We start from the raw sequence: 8,995 nt of genomic DNA on the forward strand, positions 1-8,995 counted from the left end.
AATTAAGTTTTATTAATTTAAAAGTGATGGGGGGATTGTGTTTTATCCTCAAGTTCAACAGCCATCCATCTTCATCTTCTTGTTTGTGGCCCATGGATCACAGTGCATGGTCCACTACACACAAAGCTCAGTTCCTGTATTACTGGCTCTATTCTTTATGTATTATTTTTTCAAATGAATGGTCTCCCATTTCTAGAGGGAATGGTATTACAATCAGAAAATGTTAACAGGAGCTACAACTGTTTAGTTTATGACTCAACAATGCAATTCCATAACGAGCTCTCTGAAACAGCTCAGCTCCAGCAATGCTGCTTGACAGTCCAGAATAGTTTCCAAACTACTGAGCTGTGGATGCCTCCATTGGTGTTAAGCCAGTCCATTTCTTAGTGCTTGCTTTCTGATTACATGAGAAAATCATCTTTTCTTCCTCTCCCACAACTCACAAAATACTGAGCGCTAAATTCAGCACTTGAGAGCAAAGGTAAAACCTTGCACTAGATGAAAAGTCCACATTTCTAGAGAATGGTGAAGAATTTTAATTGAATCAGGATCCCTATTCTTTCAAGCATGTAGGATGTATAACTCTACAGCAGTTCCCAACTCACAGTAGGAACTGACTTAATCATTCAGATGCTTAGAATCAGACCATGTAAAAACATTCACTCTGCTCAGCCTCAGTCCACTCTGTGGGCATCACCTCCTCACATCTCCTCTGCGTGCAGATATTTTTCAATGTGCTTCTCACCTGAGGGTGGGAAAGGTAGTTGCTCTTCACTAGTTTTTCTACACCCAGAGCTCTTCAGGCTACAGAGGGTGTTTGTCACACATAAAACTGCAGAAGATGTTTTATTAACAATTTAAATATTCATGTTTATTCAAATTTAGAGTTCCAGTTGCAAGTTCAGTTGTGTATGTGTGTGGTTTTTTTATGTTGTGTGTGTGTGCATGAAAGTCTGTGAAGGTCTGACTTCTTGATTATTGTAGTAGAACTACAGCATAAATATAGCAAAATTTGTAATAACCCAAATGGCTGGAGCTTTCAGAATCAATATAAGAGAAAAAACTCCAAGAATAAGGACCACTAAAAAAAGTGCAACAGAAATCAATACAAATCCTATTGGGCTAAAGAAATCCCTCAACAGCTCTGGAAAAAAGTATAATGCCAGACTAAACCAGCTGTTGCTGGTTTCTAATACTAATTTCTCCAAGTATAAAAATACATTTGTTGCCACCATCTTAAAAATAATCTAATTCTGGACGAATATAGTACTTCTATTTTGGAAGACCAAACTAAAAATTAAGCAAAAAATTGTGTTTGTAGGTTTTCTTTACAATTCTCAAACTGGGGATGAGTAATCTTTTAAATAATGACCGCAAAAGAACCAAATCCTCTGTGATGTTTGATAAATATGTTAAAAAATGTTGCCAGATTACCAAGCAAATACACACAGAGTTATTATGAATAAATGAATTGTTTCATAGATGACATAATAAGAATATACTTTTAAGGTTTTATATTATATACCTTGCATATGAGAATCTAACAGAACCTCAGAGGATGTATTTGTACTGTCTTAGGAGAAAAAAAAAAGATGAATTAGAGCCATAGAAATACATGAAACAGCTAGTGAGAAAGAGGAAGATGGTCCAAGCAAAACATTATTATTCTAGACGGGGGGAAAAAAAGACATCAGGAAAACTAGCAATGCTTCTGTATTGGACCTGGGAACAGTTTCTTCTTAGGAGCAACAGATAAAACTCCCCTGTGTGTGAAGAGAGATAGAGAAATACTTTAGATTACTAAATTTGCCTTTTAAGAGATCTGGCAAGCATCAAGTCCTGTCTCCTTCACAAAAGAACTTGTTGAAGTGCAGTTTTACCTCAGGCTTACATATGAAACCACAGCTACCACATTTTCATATTATTTTATTCATTAGTATTAACAGCTGTTTCAAAGACTAACAAGAAAACCACTACAATACCTGACCACAGAATGAAATTACATTAGCTAATGCAACAGTACCCACATGAATTATCTCTAATTGGTTGACATAGATATGACTGAGTTGCTGATAGTGACAAATTAGTGCCATAAATGAAAAACAGCAAGAAAAAAGAATAAGTCATTAAAAAAAAAAAAGTATCTGTAACTGAATGACAGAGTCAGTGAGAAAAATTTCATATGTATGACATGGGGCAAATATATCAATTGAGGTCACATATCCTTGTTCAGCTGACCTGGCTTATGGGGTCCTCAGTCACAGAGGGAAGTGACTGTCTTCAGCTACAGAGCTGGTTGCCTGCATAAAGCTTGGCAGTTTGGCAGTTGACTAATCTAAAAAAATTAGACACAGAGGGAAAGGGATATTTCTTTTTAAAACCTGTAACTAAATTACATACATAGGTCAAAATGGATGAGAAAAGTACCTGCAAGGCAAGTACCTGCAAGGCCAACCCCTGCCACAAAGGTGCAGTGGGGAACCTGAGAGCACAGATCCTAAAAGAAGGGATAGCAAGGGAAGGCCCAAAAGAAAAGCCATGTTTCAGCACTGTCTCCATAGTTAAAGATGCCTGACGAGCACCACTGCTTATTTGTAGCAGATCCCCCTTGTCCTTTGACAGAGAAAAGAGCACTGCTTTTGGATTTCCCATTCACTACATTTCTGCTGCAGATTCAATCGAATGTGGAGTGTTATGTCTTATTATATCATGACAGTTAAATACATTAGAATTTTGAGGAGCTCTGTGTGTGCATCTGTGTGTACCTGTTTGGCTGCTTTCTGCTGTGATACCATACCAGCCAATCTAAATGAATTTGGATGAAACAATGGGTATCTCTCTATATTGTCATGCTGGTGCAGGTTTAAACTCATCCTAACTCAGTACTCTTGCTCAGGTGGAGAGTGAACCAACTGCCTTAAGACAGTCATCTTCAGTTTGATAGTGGTTTGTGACACAAGAAAGGATTTTCCCACTGACTGAGCAGAAGTAAGAGAGAGGGGCCTGTCCTGAAGCTTATGGTAAGTGAAGAAACCTCCAGGTGATCTCCATGAGAAAGATAGCAGGTTTAGCAGCCAAGGATGACAGTGCAATTAACTGATACTGGGTAAAGAGGACTAGGAAAATAGTTCCAGTTCTCTGCTCTGAACTGAAATGTGGTGCTACAATATGGCAGCTGGGTAAAGGATCACATTCCATGTCTAATGACCTATGTCTTGCTTGTCAATAGAGTACTTGAGCAAGTAGTAGCTCTGCTTCCTTTATTGATTGCAGCTGATGTGTAGTGCTCACATTGTAGTGATAGCCCAAACTTCCAAATTCCCATTATTTCTATTTTTCTGCTTAGGATTTCCAAATTCCCATTATTTCTATTTTTCTGCTTAGGATTTTTCAGCCCCTTATTCAACTGACTTTTGTAATGATTTTGTTGTTTAGTTGGTGAATTTTTGTGGCTGATTTTATCAAGTTTTTAGATGCATTTTTTTATATTCTACACCAGGCTGCTGTTAGTAGCCCTTTGAGTAGCAAAGCATCTATATTCTGGGCTAAAAACCAATTATATTTAGCAGTACCTTCTTCTGCAGCACAGTTTTCACCTGGCTCACTAATAAACCTCTGAAAGCCTAAACTGTCCAAGACACTTAGAGACTCTGAGTTCCAAGGAGGGGACATGCCAGCTCTGATTCTCTGAAGGGCCAAACTCAAAGCACATCCAGACACTTGCAGTCACCTTGCTACGTGTAGGGTCTGAATGAATTTTCAACATGAGATTGTCATCTGCAGGAGGTTTTTATTTCCTTTTTTTTTTTACTAAAATTATATCAGAAAACCTAATACTTTCAATTTTGAGACACTGAGTGTGTTACACTACAGTATAGATCCTCTCCGTTTCTTCAACCAGACCTATACAGTAATTCCCTGATTTTATCAGTTTCACCATTCATATGGTAACTCCCACAAATAGGGCAGCCTGAATAGCTGAGGATCTTAAAAGTTTTGAGGGAAATGTGAAGTGGGAGCTGATTCCTTTCTTCCCACTTAATGCCTTGAGTATTTAAAGGCAGCACCTTGTCTGGAAAAAGTAGCTTTAAAGTTATCAATTTTACCTGTAAATAATTTATTATACAGATGAAATCCTAGAAAAAGAGTCTTTATAAATACACAGCGTATTTCTTGGGTTTTACTGAAACAATAATTCCTGCTACTGTGTATTAATGAACTTGCAAGCATTTTTGATGCCATGTCCTAACTGAGAGAGGAGCTCATAGCCTCTATTTCACTTTAAAAGAAAGAGTTGCTGTAATTTATTCAACTAAATTTAGTCTAGCAGGAAGATAACAAAGCCTAGCCAGCAATCAAACTATGGATTGGAATGGTGTTCAGCTCCATATTCTAAGGAGCATTTGATATAATTTGGTACTGATTAAGTTCCCTTAAACAAAGTCTCCAAATATTTAAGTGCATAAAGGTAATGAAGATCATCATAAACTAGACAATGAAGAGTAGATCGTGTACAGTAAACAGAAAGAAAACCCATCCTGTATAATATCAGAATTTTATGTCCCTTGGATTCTTCATACTCTGGTTCATAAATTCTTTTAGTCTTGATTAAAAATGGATAATCAGGCTGTCGGTCAAAGTGAGAACGTTTCTAAGGGGATGTTACAGTGCCATCTAGTGGGGTTTTCATGTTAAAAAAAAAATCTTCCCTCTCGTATGAGAATTTTTACTTTATAATCAGAAAACACTTTTTGCTACTGCTACATGCTTCATTTTTCTTCGCTTTTATACATAATTATGTTGGATATATTACCATTAAAGTACTAGTGTTGATTTTTCTCTCAGACCATACTGTGTAAAATAGACTAAATAAATTTTGTCTGTAAAAATAGACTAAATATCACACAGTGAGGAATATACTAAACTACATTGCATACAAGGAGGAAGCACTATTTTCTGAGTCTGAGACCAATAGTTTAGCCAGGCAACTCCCCATATGATGGAAAAAAACACAGCTTCAGTTTTAAGATTCCAAGTGTGGAGATGCATCACACCTGTTCAGCTCACTAATTGACGTGCTGATCTTTGTCTAACTGATAGTTTGAATCTGTTGGCTGTGGCTCATAGTCCTTATTTTTCCTTATATTCTCTTCCCTGAGGTTAAAAAGCCTTTTAATACATGGTATGTTCTCTGTGTGTTAGTACTTCTCTGCTACAATCAAGTTACTTTTCAAACTCTTTTTGATAAGCTTAGCAAATTGCATTCATTCTGTCCTTCACAGTAAGGCTTTTTTTCCAGCATTCAGGTAATCTTTATGGCTTTCTTTTTACACCTTCTTCATTTCTTCCGCTGTTAGAAACACTTAACACCTGACTTGTAAGCAGTATTCTAGTACTGGCTTCATCAGTGCTTATATAAACAAAAAATTGCCTTCCTACTCCTACACACTGCCTTTCTGAATAGATTTAAAAATTCTTGTTAATCCAATTTACCTCACACATCACATTAGAAGTGTGTGTTGACTCAGTTGTTCAAGATGATTTATAAGCACTTTTCAAAGTTGCTGTTTTCAAGGATACTGTCCTCCCCTCCATACTTACAAATTTTATTTTTTTTTCAGACATACAGCTCTGCATGTGAATATATTAAAACAGCTGCTAACTGCATGGGTTTGTTCTGTTTACCAAACTACTCTGACTTCAGCATCTTTATCTGTCATGCCGTCAAATCTCTGTGTCATCTGCATATTTTATCCATTGTGATTTTATATTTAAATCCAGGTGATGCATAAAACTGGCATCACTTTCCTTTGAGTGCTGCTTTCCTTTGGAAGACACAATTTTAAACAGCCTCACTGGATGATTATTTCTCACTGGCATTATTTTTCTAACCCATCAGTTCCAGACTGTGCGTGCTACAGTGCCAGCTATTTTAAATGAGCAGTAGCATATTGAGCTTGCTGGATGCCTTCTAACAGTTAAAGTATATGACATCTCCACAGTAGGATTACATCTGTAATCTCTCAAAGAGTTAAATCAGGCCTATTTTCCACAAATTAATTGTATTCTTATAATTTAATTCTTTATCACTGAAATCCTTTGCCTTTTTCCACTATTTCACCTGGATCATATCAGGTTAACAGGCCCATTAACTACAAATCCTTTTAAAACACTCCTAAGTTATTCACAGGTTTCATGCTTCTGAAATTTCCTCAGCATTACAAAATTCATTTCAAAAGGTGGTTAGTGTATGTGAAGTGCCTCAGCCAAACTTATTTTCCTTAAGGACTTTCAGGTGCGAATGATCCCAATTGGGTCATTTGAAAAAAAATTATCCCAGGCAGGTGGGTGCCATCTGTGTCACTTAGGTGGTGGTGGGTACTTTGTGTGTCCCTGAGAGGCTGTGAGAGTCACTGAGAGGGAATTGGGTGTCTCGTGTATCACTGAGGGGGAAGAGAGTGTTCTCTGTGTCCCTGAGGGGAAGGCAGGTTTCCTGCATATTGCTGAGGGGGGAGGCAGGTGCCCGGTGTGTCCCTGAGGATCTCTGAGGGTGAAGAGGGTGCCCTGAGGGGTGAGTGTCTCCTGTGTCCCTTTAGGGGCTGTGAGGGACACAGGGCAAAAAGGGTGCTCTGAGGGGTCACCGAGGATGCCCTGAGGGAGACGAGACGAGGTGGGGCAGAGCAAGGGCAGGTTGGTCGTTGCTGCTTTTCCCGCCCTCCCCTCAGCCTCGGTGTCCCCCTCCTCCCCCGGTCTGTGAGGCAGGCGCAAGCGAAAGGTGCTTTAGAGAAGCTCGACAAAAGGTTGTGGAGTCGCCCTAGAGCAGATTTTGGGCTATTATAGAGGTAAGACAGAGTGTTGAGCAACGGTGTCAGGGGGGCAGCAGGGTGTTTCAGTGGAGTTACTGAGCGAAAAGCTTCTTGAACTTCGTCTCCCTTTGTGAGGTAACACAGAGGGGACTGAGAGTTTCACAGAGGTAAAGCTGAGGGAACTTCGAAAGCACATCCAGGGGATGTTTTGAGGGAAGATCTCAGGTAAAGTGTGAGGGGAAAGACTTAAAATCTTGGAGGGAAAAGCTGAGTAGGGGATGTTGTGAGGGAAGATCTCAGGTAAAGTGTGAGGGAAAGACTTAAAATCTTGGAGGGAAAAGCTGAGTAGGGGACATTTTGGGGGTGAAATACGCGATGTCCTGAGGGACACAAGAGGAGGAGGCTGGTGCCCCCTGCATCACTGAGGGAAAGGAGGAGGTCCTGTGTATCACTACGGGAAAAAAGGATGTTCTGTGTGTCACTGAGGGGGAGGCAGGTGCCCTGTGTGTCGCTGAGGGTCCATGAGGGTCACGGGGGAGGAATTGGGTGCCCCAAGTGTCACTGAGATGCTTTGAGGGTCAGTGAGGAAGAGGTGGGTGTCCTGTACATCACTGAGGGGAAAGTGGGTGCCTCGTGTGTTGCTGAGGGTTCTGGGAGGGTCACTGTGGGTGAAGAGGGTTCCCTGAGGGGCTGTGAGGGTCACTGAGGGGAAAGCAGGTGCCTTGTTTGTTGCTGAGGGTCACTGAGAGGCAACTGGGTGCCCCGAGTACCGGCGAGGAACTTCGAGAGTCACTGAGGAGAGGTGTGTGTTCTCTGGGTCCCTGAGGGGAAGGCAGGTTTCCTGCATGTTGCTGAGGGGGGAGGCAGGTGCCCGGTGTGTCCCTGAGGATCTCTGAGGGCGAAGAGGGTGCCCCGAGGGGTAAGTGAGTGTCTCCTGTGTCCCTTTAGGGGCTGTGAGGGACACAGGGCAAAAAGGGTGCTCTGAAGGGTCACTGAGGGGCCCTGAGGGAGACGAGACGGGGTGGGGCAGAGCAAGGGCGGGTTGGTCGCTGCTGCTGCGCTGCTTTTCCCGCCCTCCCCTCAGCCTCGGTGTCCCGCTCCTCCCCCGGTCTGTGGGACGGGAGCAGGTGAAAGCAAAAGGCGCTTTAGAGAAACTCGATAAAAGGTTGTGGAGTCACCCAAGGGCAGATTTTGGGCTGTTACAGAGATAGGGATTTTTGAGCAGCAGGGGCAGCAGGGTGTTTCAGTGGAGTTATTGAGGAAAAAGCTTCTTGAACTCCGTCACCCTTGGTGAGGTAACACAGAGGGGACTGAGTGTTTCACGGAGGTAAAGCTGAGGGAACTTCGAAAGCACATCCAGGGGATGTTTTGAGGGAAGATGTCAGGTAAAGTGTGAGTGAGGTGAAGTGTGAGTAAGGTGGTGAATAAGGCACAAACTCCGCTAGTGACACAATCAAGTGCCAGGGCAGAGTTAAGGCTTATTACAAAACAGTTTGGTTTAAATACAGCGCTTAAACATGTCACATGATCTTCCAAACACTGACAATCGAGTATTGATTGAGCATGTGTGAGAACGTGGAAAACTACAACTCCCATAATTCCTTGCCACATATCCCCCTTCTCTAAATAATTAACAAGTTGTAAAACAATAAATTTTTTTAAACATTCTTAATGTAACCAATCTTATCTTAACTGTTTATAAAATCCAGGGCCTATCATCACAAGGCCTTTATTGAGCTGTTTACAACTTCATTGGTTTGTGCAATATTCAAGTAACCTTGAATTACCCAGGGTTTGCAGATGTGTAGAACCTTTTATCTGGGGGTAGTTTTGTGTGATTGGGTAAAGGCATCATCTTTATTTGAAAGGGAAATGTGTTGGGTTGTAGATGTTGTGTTTGAAGTAGTGTTGTTGAATGAGTGTTTAAGATGTCTTGCTATAAAGTGTATTTGCATTCACACACATACATATCTCCACTCAACTTTCTCATTCACATTCCGATGGCCACTGTTTCATTCTCTCCTCAGACATGCATTCTTAAACCCTTTATTGTGTTTGAATCATGGAGTTTTGGTTTTGTATTGGTTACTGTTTGTGTGTTCCTTTTGGTTCTGTTTATTTATTGCTTCTTTGTGATTGTTCCTGTTTTGAAGAAGTGTTAATGTAGATTTACACATATAGGGACCAGA

The sequence above is a fragment of the Lepidothrix coronata genome, unplaced genomic scaffold, assembly GCF_001604755.1.
Source record: "Lepidothrix coronata isolate B3197 unplaced genomic scaffold, Lepidothrix_coronata-1.0 Scaffold275, whole genome shotgun sequence".
Taxonomy (NCBI): Eukaryota; Metazoa; Chordata; class Aves; order Passeriformes; family Pipridae; genus Lepidothrix; species Lepidothrix coronata.